The sequence below is a fragment of the Phascolarctos cinereus genome, unplaced genomic scaffold (genome assembly GCF_003287225.1).
Source record: "Phascolarctos cinereus isolate Bilbo 61053 unplaced genomic scaffold, phaCin_HiC Scaffold_3;HRSCAF=262, whole genome shotgun sequence".
NCBI lineage: Eukaryota > Metazoa > Chordata > Mammalia > Diprotodontia > Phascolarctidae > Phascolarctos > Phascolarctos cinereus.
In genome coordinates, this window is record NW_027555736.1 from 39,169,720 (window position 1) to 39,190,679 (window position 20,960).

A 20,960-nucleotide genomic window follows, 5' to 3' on the forward strand; every position below is an offset into this window, starting at 1 on the left:
ACAAATAAAAAAAAAAGAAAGAGTATTTGCTCTCAAGGAACTCATTCTAATTGGTGTCAACAATACAAATAAGAAAGTCCATCTGCAGGATAGATGGAAAGCCACAGAAGTCATAAGGGTAAAACAGGGAGTGCGTGGTCATGCCAAGGCTTCCTTAGAGTATATTGGTAGGTCAGATGGCAGTTCTGGTATTTGGAAGGCATATGAGCAGATCATGTGGTAAGACCAGAGTCTACTATAACACAGAACTCTAATTCCTTTAACATCACAGCCATATTTATATTTGATATCAGCTATTCTGTCCTCCTTAAGTCTTCTTTTATCCATATTGAATATCCCCAACTCTCATAATGACATTGTTTCCAGACTTCTCACCCTACTGTGCATGTGCATAATACTAGTTTATCAATATCCTTCCTAAAATGTGGAGCCTAGAACTGGGTAGTGTTCCATATATGATCTGACCAGGTCAGAAGACAGAAGGATTATCATCTCCCTCGATCTACGGGTTCTTGACTTTTTGTTCCATGGACCTCTTTTGCAGGCAGACTGCAAATACCCATTCTCTGAAACATAGTTTTTTTGTTTTGTTTTGTTTTAAATAATTGAAGGAAAACGCTAAGTTTAAGCTTGAACTTAGTGACAATAAAGATGGAATTTTTTTCTCATCCAAATTCATGAACACTCTGAAAGAAACTATATGCATAGAAGAACCCCTAATCTAGGCACCATGCTTCCAACAACGCAACCTAAATTGTGCTGAGAAATAAGCTGGAAGAATGGACAGAGATCTGGACTCAGAAGTAGAATGAACTGGGTTCAAGTTTCACCTATGAGCTATGTGACCCTGGGCATTTTACTTGACATCAGTGTCCCAGGCAACCCTGTAAGACAAGAAACCACAGACATGACAAGATGCTATTCTGCAGTGTTAAAGGGCATTTCCTCAGCAGGAGAAGAGTAAGGGCTCTCTCTCTGTCTCTCTCTGTCCCTGTCTCTGTCTGTCTCTCTGTCTCTCTGTCTCTGTCTCTCTCCCTCTCTCTCTCTCTCTAATTGAGGAGACTGCCAAACAAAGATCTAGAAATCAGATTTAATTTCCAATTTCTCAAGGAAAAAGCAAACAGAGCCAGAGCTCTAATTCTGCCTTTGGCAGCCCCCTCTCTCTGGGAGGTTTTTTTTTTTAATCAATAGTAAAGACATTGGATCAGGCTGTATGTTGCTCTGCCAGTGGGACCATGCTGGGGCATTGGGTTTTCTCACCAGGACTGGCTTGGTCCCCTTTCTTTGAGAAGCCTTTACAGAAAAACAGAGCTGTGATGTGCTTGATTCTATGGTCCTTCCCCTGTGCCCTGAGGGCTGTCCCTAACCCCTCAACCCAGGCTCCCAGACTCACCTAAGCTTCCATATCATCTTCCCCACCACAGGACTCTTTTCCTCAACCACAGAAAAGAGCCCCTTTTAATCCTTCCCACCTGGACTTGCTCATTAAAAATCACTCTTTGCAGCCTGACCTTTTGGAAAAAAAAAAAGCTAGGACTGGGAGTCCCCATTGGGGCAAAAGGATGCCTTGTGATGAGATGGGAGGGCTACTGAGAGAGAAAAGAATCTAGCTATCATCTCAGGGGTCCTTCTCTTTTGTCTCTGATTAGACAACTCTGATTTACCCAGCTCTAAAGTATTAAATATGAGGCAGAGCAGAATTGAAATTAACTTTTGTAATGCTGGAGTGGAAGTAGGATAGAAATGAGAGATTAATTTTAGTGAGTCAGAAAATAGAAAAACAGATAGGAAGTTGGATTGTGTGTATGTGTGTTGTGTGTGAGTGAGTGAGTAGGGGAGTAAGGGGGTGATAGGGCAGATGAATGAATGGTAGAATTAGAATTTGGTTTAGTATAGCTTTGGTCAACTACAGGGACAATGACTGTTGGTGTAGAGCTGGGAGTTCTGGGGAAAACAGATCAGAGGACAGAATTGTTTCATTCCTTTAGGGAGAGGTCATTTGATTTCCAAACCAATACTTCCTTCTGGTTCAACTTTTCTTCCCAATTTGAGCAAAGACAATATTTAGAAAGGCATATTTCAGGGGAATAGGATTTAATTGTTCATCAAATGAGACTGGGCTCCTAAATGCCATTTACTATTCTCTCCTGGTGGCTGCCACCAATTTGACATGGAGAGGAATTTAATATAGACACCCAGGAAGATTGGCATCTCACCCAGTGCAGAGGGCTAAGATGGGATTTTCTTCTTGACATATGAACTTCATCAGCTAACCTGCTTCTCCAACTCGGGGCATTTGCTCTTTTGCCAGCTGTATGCTCAGCCTCACGTTGGACAAATAAATGAGGGCTTGATCTATATTTTGAAGGTGTCTCCCTTAAATTCTTCAAAACTCATTTAAACCGTATCTTTGAAGCTGGCTTGCTCCTTTCCCCCTTTCCTGTTGAACTCTACAATGAATTTAGGTTTGGTGTGGAACCCTGACCTTTATGAAATAAACACTACTTTATATGCAGCTAAGCATTTCTGACCCCAAACCCCAACCTTACACACATTTACTTGATTTTATTCTGAATTTAACAAACACAAAAGGGAACAATTCCATGTACAAAAATGTGAATGTATAACTCTCATGTACAACTTGCTCTTTAATATGTAATAAATTCACCAGTTAATTTTATTTAAAAAATAAGTTGTCATTGATATTTTCTGCTTTTTACATCCCAAGTATCCCTTCTAGTCTCCCTCCCAGAGGGCCATCTCACATGACAAATGCTGTTTTTAGAGAGGAAAAATAATCAGCATAACTGATAGGTATGTCAAAAAAATCCCAAAACATGTGCAGTATGTAAAACCTATGGACTCCCACCTCCATAAAGTGGTAGGTAGCGGATGTCTTCTCATATCTCTTCATTTGAGTCCCGTTTGAGCTTTTTAATTTTCTTACATTTACTTTTGAATTTTTGGCATACGGTTGTTCTTTCCACTTCCATTGTTGTAGTGACTGTGTTGTTACTTTCAAAGCTGCTTACGTTTTGAGAAAAGCCCAGAATGGGAACAAAATAAAGTTTGAGAAGCAGGGAGAAGGGTGTATGGTGAAAAGGATGAATCTGAAAATATATATCACTGAAATAATAGCTAGTTCAGGACACCCTAGCCAATACCTCCAAGTGCCTGCTTTATTCTGATTTCTTGGATCCACATTGGTTCATCTAGAGTAGACCCTGGGCTCTCATCCCAGATCTCCTTGATGTGCTTTCTTACTCATTTATACTTATGTAGCCTAGGGTGGAACCAAGATGGCAGAGTAAAGGCAGAAACTTACCTAAGCTCTCCCCCAAACCCCTCCATATACTAACCTAGCCTACATCTCCTTGCATTTGCTGCATTCCTTGGCACCATGATTGATTTTTACCTCTGAAAACTCTTGGCCTGGACTTCAGCCACCTCATATGAAAATCAAAGGTTGAACTAGATACTAAGAGTCCCTTCCAGCTTTGATAGTCTATATTCAGCATCCTAAGGCCCTTTTTAGCTCCAATATTTAATGTTCTGAAGTTCTCTGTAGCACTGAAATATTATGCTCTAAAGTCACAGATCTGACATCCTGTGTTCTAAAAGTTTACATTCTGAGGTCCCTTGTAATTCTACCAGTCCACATTCTAAGGTTCCTTTTACTTCTGACTTGTGTGTTTTAAATGCTTTTTGTCACGTTCTGTGTTCTAACATTGTACATTCTAAGTTCCCTTTAAGCTCTGACATCCTATGTTCTGAGATCTATCTAGCTTTGGCATTCCGGTTCTACAGCATTCAATGTTCTAACTGTTCAATTCTTCTTACTTAAACCCTTTCCAAGTTTGATGATTTATATTCTATGTTCTATGGTTCTTTCTAGCTCTAACATTCTATGTTCTAAGGTTCCTATCAGACTTGACACTCTAAATTTTTATGAGTGGAGTAGGGGAAATTTGGCACATGTTTCATCTTGATTATACTGATGGCAGAAAATCTCATTTCAAAGTTGGTTGTGACAGTATTTCCCTTAGCTGACTCCCCCAATAACCCTCCCCTAATCAATTAAAAGAAAGGAAATGGGAATGGGATTATTAATGAGTAATTAAATAGAGATTAAAGATCTATTAACCTGAAGCTTGGTAGTAAAGATTTGGCTGTCAGATGGTATGGGGGCCTGATGAATGTGGGCCCATGGGAAGTTGTCACAATGATGAAACAAGCTGAGCTCAGGCTAATAGATTTACCTATTTCTTCCTGGCAGATTGTAATAGAATATAGAATCATCCTGCTGATCAGGGAATCTGGAGAAAGCTCATCATACAAGAATGTCAGTAAGAAGGGTTGGAAGAGCCCTTTGTGAACTACATAAACCGTGCGTAAGCAGATCTTGTGGTCAAAATACGTCAGGTTAGAGATTGTCTCTGTGTATGTGCCTATATGACTATGTGCCTTTGTGGTGTGTATGTGTATGTGTATATGTGCATTGTATATGTGTGTCAACATGTGTAGGAGGGATAAATGAACATATGCACACATAAATGTGCCTCAATGTATCACCTTGTAGTTTTATTTCTGTATCTTTGTGCCTATCTGTCTGTCTGTATCTATCCATCTATCTTTTTCTCTATCCTTCTGTCTATAGCTATGTATAACTATATAGATATATACACATATTAGGCAGCTAGGTCACTCAACATATAGAGCACTAGTTCTGAAGTCAAGAAGATGCATCTTCACGAATTCAAATCTGGCCTCAGACACTCACTAGCTGTGTGACCCTGGGCAAGTCACTTAATCCTATTTGCCTCAGTTTCTTTATCTGTAAAATGAGCTGCAGAAGGAAATGACAAATCATTCCAGCATCTTTACCAAGAAAACCCCAAATGGGGTCACAAAAAGTCAGATATAAGTGAAATGACTGAAAAACAATAACACATTACCTATGTGTGTTTACATGCACAAATAAAAATAACTAACATTTATACAATGCTTTGAGGTTTTAAAATTAGTATATAAATACCATCTCATTCGATCCTCATAACAAGCCTGGGAGGTAGTTATTATTATTATTATCCTTATTTTACAGATGAGGGAATTGAGGCAGAAAGAAGTTAAGTGACTCTCACAGGGCCACCCAGCTAGTGAATGTCTGAGGCAGCATCAAAACTCAGATCTTACTGAGTCCAAATTCAGTATTCTATATACACTGATCCACCTATCTGCTTCGCACAGCTGTAGGTAGGCCTACATGGGTACTTGCTATGCATCTATATGTATATCTATGACTCATGTGACAATGAGTTAGGATTCCCTGCATCCTTGGGGACCACAACACAAAATCAAGGGACAGACTGCAATACTTCAAGCACACAGAGGATCCCAACTCCTTGTCAGCTACTCAGTGACCTTTCAGGCATTTGCAGCCTACAAGCTGCAAAGTGGAATTAGCTGTTAGAAATGACATTTTGCCTAACAGCAAGGGAGTCAGTATCCAGAGAGATTCTGGGAAGTTTGGAAATGTTTCATGTGACCACACTTAGGCCTGAAGAGGATCTGAGAGATTTTCTGGTTCAACCCACCAAACCTGAGGCCCCTATAGGGGAAATCAGTTGTCCAAAGACACACAGAAAGGAAGCGATTGAACTGGGCTTTGATTCCACCTTTGGGTTCCAAAGTTAAGACTCTTTATAGTATACAAGGCTAAGCTGCCTATGTCCTCCATTCCTCCTCTTGCTTGCTAAGACAGCAGGTGATGAGGGCTCAACAACTGGTCTTTCGGGTGGCATCTTTCTTCCAATGGCTTCATTAATAAGGAATTATACTTGAGGTGTGAGGCCTCACTCCCACTGATCCTGGTAAGATAAGAGTGTATGTCGGTCAGTTCACCTCGGTCTGTCAGGAGTAACTGGTCCAGAGAAGTCCTTCTCTGGGTAGGGAGGAAGTGAACTGGAGCATATACCCTGGAGGGAATTCTCTTACAGAAAGGAGGAAATCTTGAGGCCATTGGTGGGAAGGAGGTTGATCACCCTGACCACTCTGCTGATGCATCCATCTTAATTCCGGAAAACTCCAAAGCCTGTGTCTTTAAGCAAAGTTCTCCTGTGACTTTCCCAGAGGGTACAGATCAGTGCAGAGATCAGAGAGGTTTGGGGAGGAGTCACCAGGTTTAATCTGAGAGAGCTATGAGCTTGTTAACTTGGCACTGAGTGGGCCCAGGAAGGCTCCAGAGTAATAAAGAGCAAGCAATAAAAAGTTCACTTATGCAGAAATGGGAAAAGCACAGAACTCACCAAATTGGCTGATCAAAATGCAAAGCTCTCCAGTGACAATGGGGCCAATCAGCTCTTGAACAAATTGCCGCTTGCTTACCCAGGGCTTCAAGATTTATTGATGCAGGACACTGACAGGTTCCAGGGTTGGAGAGTTAGACAGTTCAAATGGGTTTCTCATTCAGTTCCTCTTGGAACTTTTTTTGGGGAAAAAAGTTTAACCCTTTTGGAAATCCATTTGCTATTTTTTTCCCTACGTACTACACTGTTACCCATGCGTATGGGAACAGATGGGAAGACTTTTGGCACATTCAAAGGGATGGATTTTGGAGTCAGACCTGAGTTCAAAACCTGACTTTGCTACACACTATCTCTGAGACCAAAGCCTATGCTTCTCCCACTATTCCAAAGCAACATTTCATTTTCAGGCCAGCTAAGTCTCAGGATCCTGTGTATATAGCCAGCCATTCACTGATTACGTTGCCTTCAATCAGTCTGCAGGCACGTGTGGATTTTTTTCCCATCTGCCTGAATTAATTTGTAATAACACAAACAATGAATGTTTAAGTTTACTTCTTAAAATATTTTGACTAGCAATTTAGTGAGTGGGAAGCTTTTAAACAGGCTGTCCCTAAAAATGTGAACAATGAAAACTAATTTTGACGGCAAATTGTTCTGCACTGTGACAACTTTAATATGGGCAAAATTGCAAAAGTATTGGGTAGAGGTAGAGAGCATGTTAGAGTTGAGAGAATTCTGGATTTTGAAGTCATAGGATTATAAATATACCTCATATACCTGTTTTCTTCATAATTAAATGTTTCCCTTGGTTTCTGGGGGTTTTTTTCCCCAAAAGCATTCTTTATTGACTGAAGCAGTATCATGACTGTTATATACATACATACATTACATGAACATGTCTATATATTTATATGCATATATAAATGTGCATGTATGTATATGCATGTGTATACATGTGTGTGTGTGTATATATACATATATATATATATATATATATATATATATATATATGTATATGGATGTATGTATATAAACAAGCAAAGTTGGATTGCATGGCATACAGAAATTACTAGAAGGTATCAGAACCTGCATGGTCCAATGGAAAGAAAACTGCTTTTACAAGTCAAAGGACCTCGGGTCAAATCTCCTTCCCATCCCTATGGTGTTCTGCCTCTTCTTTGGTCAGTTTCCTTATCTACAAAATAAAGTTAGATTGAACAACTTCCAAGTTCCCTTCTACCTCTAAATCTGATCCTTCTGATCATTTAAACCAATGCCCTCATTTTACATATGAGGAAACAGGCTTAGAGAGTTTGGTGACTTGCTCAGGGCCACACAGTAAGAATGTAGAGTTGGGATTCAAACCCAGATCCCTTGGAACCACTATAAGATTTCCAGATGTCACTTGTACCTTTTTGTCTCTCCCAACCGGCTTCCTCAACTCGCATATCTCTTGACATCCTCTTCTGAGTCCAAAATAATAATAATGCTCATGTGTATGGAGTTTTATCAAAGTGAAACAGAATTTCAGGGATGGAACTTCTGGTGACATCTCATCCAAACCCTTCCTGAACAAGAATTCCTTCCACTCTGCACAAGTAGCAATCTAAGATTTGCTTGAAGACCTTCAATGACAGGGGAATCCATTGCTTACCAAGACGGGTCAAGATTTACAAAGCACTTTTACCACAGTGATCATTCTGAGGTAGATACTGCCAAGAGTTATTTATTTCATTTTATGGATTAGGAAACAGAGGTTCCACAAGCCCATGGTACATAACTAGTCATTATCTGAGCAGTGATTAAAGCCCAAGTCTTCTGACTCTTAAGTTTAGTACTTTTTCTAACATAATCACAGCTTTTAGAAGCTGAATAGGAGAGGGGCTTCTCCAGCAGCTGTGAGATTTACTGAACCCCAGTATTTGTTACTAACCAAAGTCACCTGAGTACTGATAGTGGGTTAGGGTTCTACTGACATGTGGGTAAGAAGAGGAAAGTGTTCACTCAATCATAGTATCACAAATTTAGAACTAGAAGAGACCTTATGGGTCATCTACCTCAACTCAAGAAAATTCAGTGCCAATTACCCTCAGAATCAAATACAAAATCCTATGTTTGGCCCTTCAAGTCCTTCAAAACTTGTTCCTTTTCTATCTTTCCATTCTTCTTATACTTCCCCATATGGTATGGTCCAGCTACATTGGCCTATTTGATGTTCTTGTTGCAGGATGCTTCATCCCGTCTCTCCATGCATTTGCACTGGCTGTCCCCCACGCTTAGAAAGTTCTGCTTCCCTTTCAACTCCAGCTTGCCTGGATTCCTTCAAAATTTAGCTCAAATTCCATCTTCTACAGGAGTCCTTTCCCAATGCACTCACCTACACATGCACACACACACACACACACACACACACACACAATATCCACACACACTTAATCCCTTCCCTCTGAGATTAATTTTCATTGTCACTTCATATAACCTGTAGGTACATAATTATTTGAAAATTGTCTTTCCCATTAGAGTATAAACTCATGGAGGACAAGGACTCTGGTTTTCTCTTTCTCTGCATCTCAATTACTTAGAATAGTAACCTAGCACACAGTAATTGCTTAAATAAATGCTTCTTAACTGACTGACTTAGAGGCCACTTCATTTTATATGTGAGGAAATTGATGCTAATATTGGTTAAATGACTTGCTCAAGGACACATAGGTAGTGAGGAGCAAAGTCAGGATTCAAACCCACATCCTCTGACCCTACTTAGTTTTACTTATTTCACTGCTTGAAATATCTCCACTGATGCTAAAGATGACTAGGAGAAAGTTACACAATCAGAAGTTCTTGTGGGAAGAAGCCTATTTTTAACTTGTGATTTTCTGTTACCTGATTTAACTTTATTTTATATACTTGGTTGTGATTCAAATTAGGCTGTCCCCTTTAAAAAAAAATGAGGTTTCTGAGTCATGCTGATTCATTCACTCAGAAATAGACTGTGAGGAGGTTAATTGGAAAGAGCTGAGACAGCATGACATCTTCTGCCTGCATCATAAAAGGCACAAAACAGCCAAGGCTACCCCAGAAAGGACATTCATCAAGGAAGAAAAGAAAGAGAATCATGGGATCTGACAGTGGGAGGGAAGCTGAGAGATCATCCTTGTTCTGCTCTAGGAGCATCACTGTGGGTCCTTGAGAAACAAACACAACATAGACCCCCAGGACATTTGTCAGGCCACGGGACACCACAGGGAGTTTGTGTCTCAAGGACAAGGACCCAGGACCAACCTAAAACACCTTTGTGGATCATTTGAGTGAGAAATCCCTAGTAATCTTCCCTGCCACACCACCCTTGTGACTCATATAAGGATTATAGCCCTCTGAGTCTCCTGGATCATTTCACATAAACTGCTGTGTATCACTTAATCGATCGGCCAGCAAGCACCAAGTGCTGTGATAGGCACTGGGGATAAAAATATAAAAAGGGGTTGACATTCTACTGGTGAGGGGACAAAACACATTGAGTTCAGTTGTTTTTTAATCATGGCTGACTGTGCCCCCATTTGGGGTTTTTTTGGCAAAGATACTGGACTGATTTGCCATTTCCTTCTCTAACTCATTTTACAGATGAGGAAACTGAGGCAAACAGGGTAAAGTGATTTGTCCAGAGTCACATAGCTAGTAAGGGTCTGAAACCAGATTTGAACTCAGGAAGATGAATCTTCCTGATGCCAGGCCCAGCACTCAATCCACTGTGCCACCTAGAGAAGCCCAAAATACATTCACAGATAAGTAAACATATCTGTGTACATCTATGCATATAAAATACAAAGCAAATTCAGGAGCAGCACGAGCTGGTGGGATGAATATAGAATGGCATTTTGGTGGTGGTTCAGCCCCGGCTCGGCCAGCTAGTTCTAGCCTTGGATAATCAGGGCACCAAGGTTTGAACTCTAGCTCTGACTTCTACGAACTAGATGACTTTGGTTTAGTGAGCGAGCCTCTGTTTAGCCATTCATGAAGTGGATACATTAATATTTGCGCTACCTGTCAAATTGGGTTGTTGTGAGGGAAGTAATGTATAAACTTTAGCAAGTTATGTAAATATGAATTGCTTTTAATTTGTGCCGTTTTTTTTTTTTTGCACTTAAGTAAAAGAATTCACCTTAACCCCTCACTCCTTTAGAGTTTATATTATTAGGTCTAGTTCAGCATCCCAGATTTGTGCCTTTTTGGAATTTTTATCAGTAGTGAACTTGTTTGGTTTTTTAAAATATTCTTTGTTACATTTGAGCCCCAAGCTGTTTCCTTTTCTCCCTCCCAAACCCGCACTGGAGAAAGACAAGAGTTGACATTAAATATATATATATATATATATAATATATGTATATATATATAATATATGTATATATAGTATATATATATATATACACACACATATATGTACAGATATATTATATATACATATATAATATATCTGTACATATATATTATGTGTGTTGTGTGTGTGTGTGAGAGAGAGAGAGAGAGAAAAACTATACAATACACAGGGCCATATATTAGTTTATCAGTTCTTTCTCTGGAGGTGGATACCATCTTCCTTCTTGGGTTCTTTGTAGTTGATTTGAATATTCATATAACCCAATTAGCTTACTTCTTCACGTTTATCCTTCAAACAATATTGCTGTTACTACATACAATATTTTGCTATTGGACTTGCTAACTCACCCTCCTAATTTTGTCATGTGAGATGACTTCATTCCAGTAGCTGAAATCAATAAACAGAATAGGAATGAGGACACAGAGAGCCCTATGGCACAACAGTAGACACATCCCTCCATTCACCAACACTCCTTGGCTTCAGTCGTTAATTAGGGTTTGATTCTATCAAAGTGCAGTCTCATCAGGCTCGTCGGTTTCCATCTTGGCCACAGGAACGTCATGATTCAAGTGCCAAGTGGGTACCGTGTCTGTTATTCACCTGATTTTCCAGTCTAGTACATCAATACGTTAAATGATCTTTGGTTTCCTATGTTTGTTCACATTTTCTACTGAAACAAATCCCAATGCTGCCCATGTGTTAGTAGAAAATTTCATGATTCCCCACTGTCATAATAATTTGTTGCCTACTGCCAACCTCCTGGTGATGGCAGGCTACGAATTTATCTAGGGTGACCCCTGTTTGAAAGTCCATTATTTCAACTACATTCTACACCCTTCCAGTTTGGCATCAACTGCTAGACATTATGCTCTTGTGGCAAAGCCTTTGAGTTCCAATAGTCAGCTTATGATTAGAGATAGCAGTGTAGTAACTATCCGAGAGACAGACAGTGAAAGAGTCAGAGACAGCAACAGATAGAGACAAAGAGAGAAAAAAGAGACAAAGTGACTGAGAGAAAGCTAGTCTTACATAACTTGTTATAGAACTTGGTTCCCGGAGATCATTGTTTCCCTTTCTAAGTGAGTTCCATAATTCTTCTGAGGATTTTAACAGGAGTGGTTCACAGACAGTCGAATTATTAAGTAAATTTATAACATTGTGGGTCTTTGTGGCTTAGTGAATGGGAAAATAATTTTCATCAATTTAAATGCTGGGATTTTCTCCAAGCAGCTGTGGCTAAACTGAACTAGAGAGAGTCAAAGGAAAGCTATTCCAGTAGTGTGAAGAAGGGGATACACTTTTGTGGTTCTTAGAAGTTTGCACTATTTCATAATCTATTTTGATGCAATTTAGTTTATATTTTTTTTGAAAATTAATAAAATAACAATTCTCTAATACTCAAAAAAATTGTGAGACCCCTAGGGATAGTCTAGGGAATCATAAAGTAAGAGTTGGCAGAGACCTTAGACCCCTTCTAGTTCAACTCTTCCATTTTACAGACTAGAAAACTGCGACCAAAAGGTGTGAAGTGATTTAGGTATGTTCATATGTAGCACAGCTTGGGTTAAACCAGATGTTCTGACTCTAAATTAAGTGCTTTTATATCTATATTGAAGTGCTTACCTTCTTAAAAAAGTGAGGAGAAGGAGGGAGAAAGGGAGATAATTTGGATGAGTTTGACAAATTATTTAAAAATGAATGTTATAATTATTTTACATGCAATTAAGAAAAATAAAATAAAAACATCCTTTAAAAATCAAAATAAATTCAGTGCTTATCACAGGTACCTCACTGCCTTATAGCTAAGGTAGTTCATAATCCCTCCACATTTAACACAGTGCCCAGAACATGGTAGGTGCTTACTAAATGCCAGTTGACTAGTTTCATGAGATATTGTGTCCAGATTTCTGGTGATGAATCTCTATCAGACATAACATTAAATTGCTATTAACGTGAATTTCTATTTTGCGTAAAAAACTGACAGAAATCGCCTTGCCTAAGCCTCTTGGCTTACTGGGTTACTGAAACAAGTGGTAGCACAGATGTCCTGATGGCCACAGCGGCCAGTGATTAGGGAAAGTCTGGAAGAAGAAAGCAGAAAATGCCTTTTTTAGACGTGACCCAAATTCTCAAAACAGGGGTGGTAACAGCAGGCTCTCCATACGCTGCAATGTCTAGTCAATCTTTTCCCCTTTGAGAGTTTGAATCCTACCTCTAACAACTATTACCTGTGGGACGTTGGGAAAATCACCTACCCTGGGCCTGAGTTTCCTTATCTCTAGAATGGGGAAGAGGTGTATTGAATGACCTCTGGGGCCTCTTACACTTTTAGCCCTACAATTCTATGAGTGGATAGAGTACCAGCTTGGAGTCAGAAATCCCCGAGTTCAAATACAGCCTCAGACATTTGCCAGATGTGTTACCCCAAGCAAATTGCTCAATCTCTTTTTGCCTCAATTTCCTTATCTGTAAAAGGAAGACAATAATAGCACCTACCTCACAGGGTGGTGGTGAGGATCAAATGATATAATTATAATAAAGCACTTAGCACGGTGCCTGACACATAGGAAGCATTATATAAATGATAGATAGTAGTAGAAAGTAGTAGTAGCAGTAGTGGCAGTAGCAGTAATTATAGTAGTAGTGATGTGGGTGGTGCTGGTAGTAGTAGTGGTGGTAGTAGCAGCAGCAGCAGCAGCAGCAGCAGCAGTAGTAGTAGTAGTAGTAGTAGTAGTAGTAGTAGTAGTAGTAGTAGTAGTAGTAGTAGTAGTAGTAGTAGTTCTCATTGTGCATGAAAGGCAAAAGCCAAATGGGTAGCATTCTGATTTTTCCAAGTTGATTAAAGGTCCAAGGTAGTTCTTGAGGGAGTTGAAACTGTTAGCTCCCAGGAAATATGTGTCACTGAGTCTTCCATAGTAGCCAAAAGACACAGGCAGAAGGTCTGCTTGAACCTTCAGCCCATAATATTGGGAGTAATTTTGTATGAGTTCTTCTCTCTCATTTTTTCAAGAAAAGTAGTTAAGGGGCAATTGAGAGGCCTAAGCACACTGTGGCAGGGAAGGAGGTGATACAGCAGCTGATCCAGCACCACTGGGCTTTGTCTCCAGATTAGCTGATTTATGAAGTGGCTGAGAAAATATTTTGTTTCAAGTAGAGATTTATGCATTTTCCAATAAAACCATGATTTTAAAGGGTTAAGGAAAATCCTGTTTGTCAGAAGGTCTCTATGTGCCCCCAGGAACTGGGAACTGGAGGCTCCCAGGAGAAGCAACTAAAGTCCATGATGACTTTGGCTCTTCTAGTACCTGATTGTTATTTAGGAAGTGTCTATCCTGCACTTACTATCCAGATGAGAACTGACTGCCATGTTACATCTATGAGGAGACTGAGGTATTTTAAAGGACAGAAATAATACAGAGTTATTGGTTCCAACTCCTTCTGGTAGTTATGGGTCAAAGGCAGGGTAACTCAGAGACATTATGGTACAAGTAGTCAGCATAACGGTTCACCATTCATTTTAGCCCACCACCTACAACACATTTTCCCTTGCTTATGACCAACTCTTCTCTCCTTTCCTCTTCTTAGGATGCATCATTAATCTTTAACATATTCAGTCACTTTTGGTTCCTCTCTCCTAACACTTGCCTCCCATCTGAACACGTTTTTCTTAACCTCACTTAACTTTCCAGTTGTCAACTTCAGAGGAGGTTTGACCCATCCCAGGACAAAGGAAATGTGGTGGTTCAAGTTAGCTCATCTCAGGTGTGAAGATGGAAGTTGCCCATATTGTGACATTTTGGTATTTGTTTTTTTCTCGTTCCCCTTTGCCCCCCACAATATCCAGCCAATCCCAGTTCTCCTAATTGGTACTGTTGCTGCTCAGTCACTTCAGTTGTGTCCAACTCTTTGTGACCCATTTGGGGTTTTCTTGGCAAAATTACTGGAGTGGTTTTCACTTCCTTCTCCAGATCATTTTACAGATGAGGAAACTGAGGCAAATAGAGTTAAATGACTTGCCTAGGGTCACACAGCTACTAAGGTCTGAGGCCAAATTTGAACTCAGGTCTTCCTGACTCCAGGCCCTGTGCTCTCCACTGTACAACCTGGCTGCCTGATGATGATAGTAAGGTCTATCTACTTTAAGTATGCTTCCCAGTCAATAAATGAATACTATTTAGTGATATGTTTTTAATTATTATTTTAACTAAAAAATATTTATTTTCTGTTCTTTTCATCCACCCTTCCCCACTAGCAAAAAAAGAAAGAACCAAACCCTAGTAACAAATACACATTATCAAGCAGAACAAATCACTATATCAGCCATGTCTAAAAAATTCATATGTCATTCTGCATCCTAAGTAAATTACCTTTCTATCAGGAGGTGGGTAGCATATTTCATAATTATTCATCTGGAATTGTGATTTGTCGCTGTGTTGATCAGAGTTTTTAAGTCTTTCAAAGGTTTTTGTCTTTACAATGATGTTATTCTATAAACTGTTCTCCTGGTTCCACTTTAATCTACAACAGTTTATTCCAATACTTTCTTGTATGGAAGGAAAGGTGAGGATTAGATGCTAATGCAGAGTGATGGCGTAAAGGAGTATTTTCAAATTTCTTTGGGTCATGTTTCTTAGGCACAGAACTGGGGTGGAGTGGGGCTTACACCTCATTTGAGCCAAACTTCTCCTTTTGGAGATGAGGAAATTGATACCCAGAGAAGTTGTGACTTGCCTAGGAAACACAGGTAGTAGATGAAAGAGCTGAGACTCAAGCCCAGCCTACTGACTACAAAGCCAATGCTTGTTACACTATGCCAGGATGTCTTCCATTATTTATATGACTTCTACTCTGGAAACATTTTAATGCAGGAGAATGGTTGATCCCGGCTTGGAGAGGGTTACTCTGATCTTGCTAAATCAGGATCATACTCATAAGAAGCCTGTGAATACAGTTTCATATTACTCTCACACTCTGAATGTAGTAAACATAATAAATATGCATTTATCATTAATTATATAATGATAATATACTTCCCCTCTAGTACACAGTTTTCTGATAGCATTTATTTCTTCTATATCGCTTTTGTTTGATACACTGAAAATTTCCTGTGTCCAGTGAAGCCTGCCCGAGGTCCTCACCCAATCTCAACAATCTTGGACTGTTGACTTCATCACAATCAGGATATTTCACCCCTGTAATGGGGTCATCTGAACTATGATGGTAAGTTACCCTCTTCTGCTACATGAAGTAGTGAAGAGGACTCTAGACTTGGCATCGGGAAGATATGAGCTCAAATCCTGTCTCGGGCTTATGTGATCCTAGGCAAGTCACTTAACCTAGCCATGCCCCAGTTTCTTCATCTGTAAAATACTGACAACACTACCAATAACTAGCATTTGCATAATGTCTACTATGTGCCAGGCACTGTGCTAGACACTTGATAAATATCCCCTCATTTGATCTTCACAACCATGGGAGGTAAGTTCATTATTATCCTTATTTTACAGTTGGAGAGACTGAGGCAAACAGAAATGAAATAACTCGAACAAGGTCATATAGCCAATAAATATCTAAGGCTAAATTTGAACTCAGTTCTTCCTGACTTCAGGTTCAACAGTCTATCTACCATGTGCCACCTAGCTGCCCCCAACGAAGGTGCTGAATGCAATGGCCACCAGATTCTCTTCCAGTTCTAAATGTATACACCTGTAACCTCCTTTGAAGTTGATAGTTGGAAAGTAAAAAAGCAAGAATAAGCTAAGTGTTTGGGTGGGAGATGGGATTCAGGAGACAGGAGTCTCAAATTAGATCTACCTGAAGGGAATTTCTCCCCTCAGAACAGTTCTCCAAAGCTTGGAATTACATTTCTATCACAAATTGTAACAATCATATCTATGGTGCGTCTTTTGCAGGGTGCCGACATTAGCCTTTGTCCAAAAAGAGGTACATGGGCTTAAGAGGTATAGTTAGACTTGGAAACGAATGTCAGCATTCTTTGTAGGGGCCGTGACCCATATCTGCAGTTCTAATGCAATAAAAAGCCAACCTTTTGTCCAGAGATGGTGGTGTAAGGGCAACTGTGAAACTCAGCTTCTTTCCATTCCACAGGAGCATCATTCCAGAGCTCTGAACATTCTAGCAGAGAAATTCACAGCATGGATCTGTTGGCCAAATTCCCTTTCCCCCATATTGCAACTTTGTGTTTCCCTTTCTGGAATGGTGGGAAGATAGACATAATCCTCTGAGTCCCTGGAGATCAAAGTTTCTGTAAGAGTTTTTGCTTGCCTCTTTGTATGTCTGTTTGGGGCTAGAAGGATCCAGAGATGGGTCCCAAGCTGTTTAATTATAAAGTGGGGGGTGGGATAGTATATAGCACCTAAGGCAAAGCTAGTACGTGTAGGGAATTAGACCAGTGCCCCTGATGGGGAAGAGCAATCCCCTGACTGGAGAAAGAAAGGGGAGGGTCATAATTGGGAGATATGTCAGCATGAACCCAAAAATCAGCCTGAGTTAGTGCCAGGCAACATGGAGAGCCCTGAAATGGAAGGGGACAAATGACTATATGTATTCATTATATAGAGAGAGTATGTCAAGGGGTGGGGGAGGGGAATGAAAGGTAGCAATAGAGATATTAAAATAAAAGAGAAAGATAAAAACATCAATTAAATGCATAAAAAGGTACAAATAGTGCAGAAGGAAGTTCAGAAGGGGTTATAGACAAGGAGGGCCAGTGTTGGTGCTATCATGTTAGAATTGAAGTATACTTTAAAACTATATAAGCAGTGCTTCAGTGATGTCAAACACAAATAAAAATGGATCCCTCAGGCTGCACATTAACTTAGAAAATCAATTAATTAATTATTAATTAAATAAATTAATAAAATAAATTAGCATGATCTATGTTGCGCTGCATTTTTATTTATTTTGTTAAATATTTCCTAATTATATTTTAATCCAATTCAAGTGGCCATGCTCAGCCACAAGTTTTACACCTCTCATGAACATAACACATCCAGAGTTCCATATATAACGCTATTATGTCAAAATTGTTATAATTTCATAATAAATTAAATACTTATAATCTAACAACATATCACTCACACACTTTTCCTGGCATTCATTCTCTGACATCAGGTGTCTCTAAGGTGCTTACTCTCTCTAGACCATAACTAAATCCATAAAACTTGTAAGAGGCCCTGATTCCGCCATACCTTGGACCTGACGTATCTAGGGGCCTGAAACTTCAATCTTAAGAGTAATAAAGAGTTAGGAGGTGAGAATTATCGATCTGCCAGTAAATCAAGAAAGGGATAGCTTGCCATCATATTACTTTTAGTGGCAGATAGGCTATTTTGTGGACGGTAGAACTCCATGCCAAGGAAATAGAGAGGCGTTGGACATGGTACTACTAAGAATCCGGAAGAGTGCACTACAATTCTGTCATGACCAAAAGTTGAAACCAATATGCATACATTACTACGTAAATAAGAAGAGGTTAGCATGAAATTCCATCTAGGCTAGTCAATTAAGGATAAATTCAGTCAAACTGTTAATATTGATCAGTAGGGTGCATGGAATGCTGGATTTGGAAGCAGAGTATATGGGTTTAAATCCCAGTGTTGCTACTTACTACATGTATAACTGTCATCATAATGATGACAGGACTTTGAGGTTTGCAAAGCATTGTGCTCACATTATTTCATTTGATCCTCACAACTACCCTGTTAGGAAGGTAATGTGTTTATCCTCATTTTACAAAGGAGAAAGGTTAAGAGTCTTGTCGAGGCCACAGCTAGTGAGTGTCTGAGGCAGATCCAAGCTCAGGTTTTCATCACTTCAGATCCCACATTCTATTCATTTTGCTACTTTGCTGCTTCTGGCAAGTCATTTAGCCATTCTGGGCCGCAATTTTTTTCCTCTTTAAAATGAGCCACTCAGACAAAGTGACCTTGAAGCCACTTCACTTGGTCTATCATGCAAAGTCCTGACTACAGAAGATTGGTCTTGTGCCTCTACCAATCTAAATGATCACTAAGCACCCTTTGGACTGTATATTCTAGAATTTTTCCAGGGACCCAAGTCAAACTCCATGGCCTGTGACAAACAGGTTCCATTCCCTTCCCTTTTTCTAACAATTGGGATGGTGGTTCTTCTCCATGCTTTCCCATATTTTTTCAAAGATCACTGACAATAGTTCAGCAACCACATCTTCAATTCTTTCAGTTCCCTGTCATCTATTTTATCTGATCTGGATGATTAGAAATCAATAATCAAAGGGAGCTCTTGCTTTAGCTCTCTACTTATCTTGAGTCCCCATTCCCTGTTAACATTTTTATTTTCTTTGCTCCAATCCTAAGATAAATTTTGTTGGCAGAGAAAACAGAAGCAAATGAAAAGGCAAGCCACCCTACTTTTTCCCCATTTTTCTTTATCATTGTTATACCATTCCTAAACAATGTTCCCAACCTTCCTTTTATATTTTCCTTTTACCCCCAAGGGAGGTAAACTTTATTTCACTTTCTTTCCCAGGAAAGGCAACATTCTACACCTTTGCACTTGGTTATTACACTTCCAGGACTGTATCATATTTCTACATTCATATTCTACTACCTGTTCTCACCTCTGTCATCTGAACACTATCTTTTTTTCTTCAAATTTAAAGTTGTTCCATGACTTCTATTTGAAGACTTTTCTCTGCCCACTGTCAAGCTTAAAATGTCCTCCCTCCTCCTGCTTATGTATCACCACCCTAGCTATTTTTCCAGATCTGGCTTGAGTCTTCTTATTCCCTAACAAATCTAGCCTACATTGATCTCTCTCTGTCTGTCTCTTTCTCTGTGTGTGTGTGTGTCTCTCTCTCTCTCTCTCTCTCTCTCTCTCTCTCTCTCTCTCTCTCTCTCTCTCTCTCTCTCTCTTCCTAGTACACTGAAAGTCAGTACCACACAGCTGAACACTTAATTGTTCTCAAGTCAAAAAAGAAATAGAATCAGAGAATTTTAGAGCTGGAGGGCAGATTTCTTTGGAGCCTGGCTGCTTAACCATCCTTGGCAATATCATAATTAACAAATGTCACCAAGTTACCTTCCAGTACTTTGGGATAAGGGGGCATAATAACTTTCTTCTCTCATATTAGGCCACAGACAGAAATATCGTTGGAACCTAATAAGTCACATGACTAGATTAAAGAAGCAATTTCCTGTAGTTAACAGGGCACGATCACCTTGATTTAAAAGGGAATTATCCCTTAAAGAAGCCAACACGCCTTCAAAGCTTGTAATTTCGAAGGCTGATGTTGCCTCAATTCCTTAAGAATAAAGAGAAATGTACGTCTTAGAAAGAAAGAACTTGACAAGAAACAGATGACTTTAAAATCAAAGGATTTAGGTAGAGCTTAGAGACACAGGTCTTGCAAAAGTTATGGTCTCTTCTTTTCTGACATTGTCTTTTCTGCTGGAGGCCAGAGCACTGGAGAACTGCCCAGCTCTCCAACCTCTCAGTGGTGAGGTTGTCCAGGTGCCCAAGCTGTGGATAAAAGTACTTCTCTCTCTACCTGACAGGTGGAGAAACAAGCTGTTGCCTGCCTCTGTCTCACTGTCTGTGTCTCAGATTTTGTTTTTCCCAATAGTCCATAGAACAAGGATGGGTACAGAAAAGTGTTCAGTCTCTATAAAGCTGTGAAAATGATTTTTCCTAAAGGTCAGGTTCTAGCACATCACTCCTCTACTTAATAAATTCCATTGGCTCTCTGTCACCTCTAAGAGGAAATAAAGACTCCTCTGTTTGGCATTTAAAGCCCTCCACCACATGGTCCCAATATATCTTGCCAGACTTAATATTCATTGGTAGCCTTCATGCATTCTATAATCCACTAGAACTGACCCCCTTGCTTGTCCTCCATCTTCTGCCTTTATATCTACAATGGCTCTTCTTCAGGCTCAGAAGCACTCTCTCATAATCTACATTTCTTAGAGTCCCTAGTTTCCTTCAAGACCCAGCTCAAGCTCTCCAGGAAGCCTTCCCTATTCCATTCAGCTATTAGCACCACCCCTAGGCAACAAATCACCATAGAGCTATTATGTGTATATAAATACATGTTTATGAATATGCATTTATGTACATTTATGTATCTGTAATTGTCTACACATATGTATATATTGTGCATGTGTGTGTGTGTATATGCATGCATGCATACATACCATTATCTCCCCTCATAGAATGTAAGTTCCTTGAGGTCAGAATCTATTTGCACTTGTGGCTTTGCATCCTCAGTGCTTTAGCAC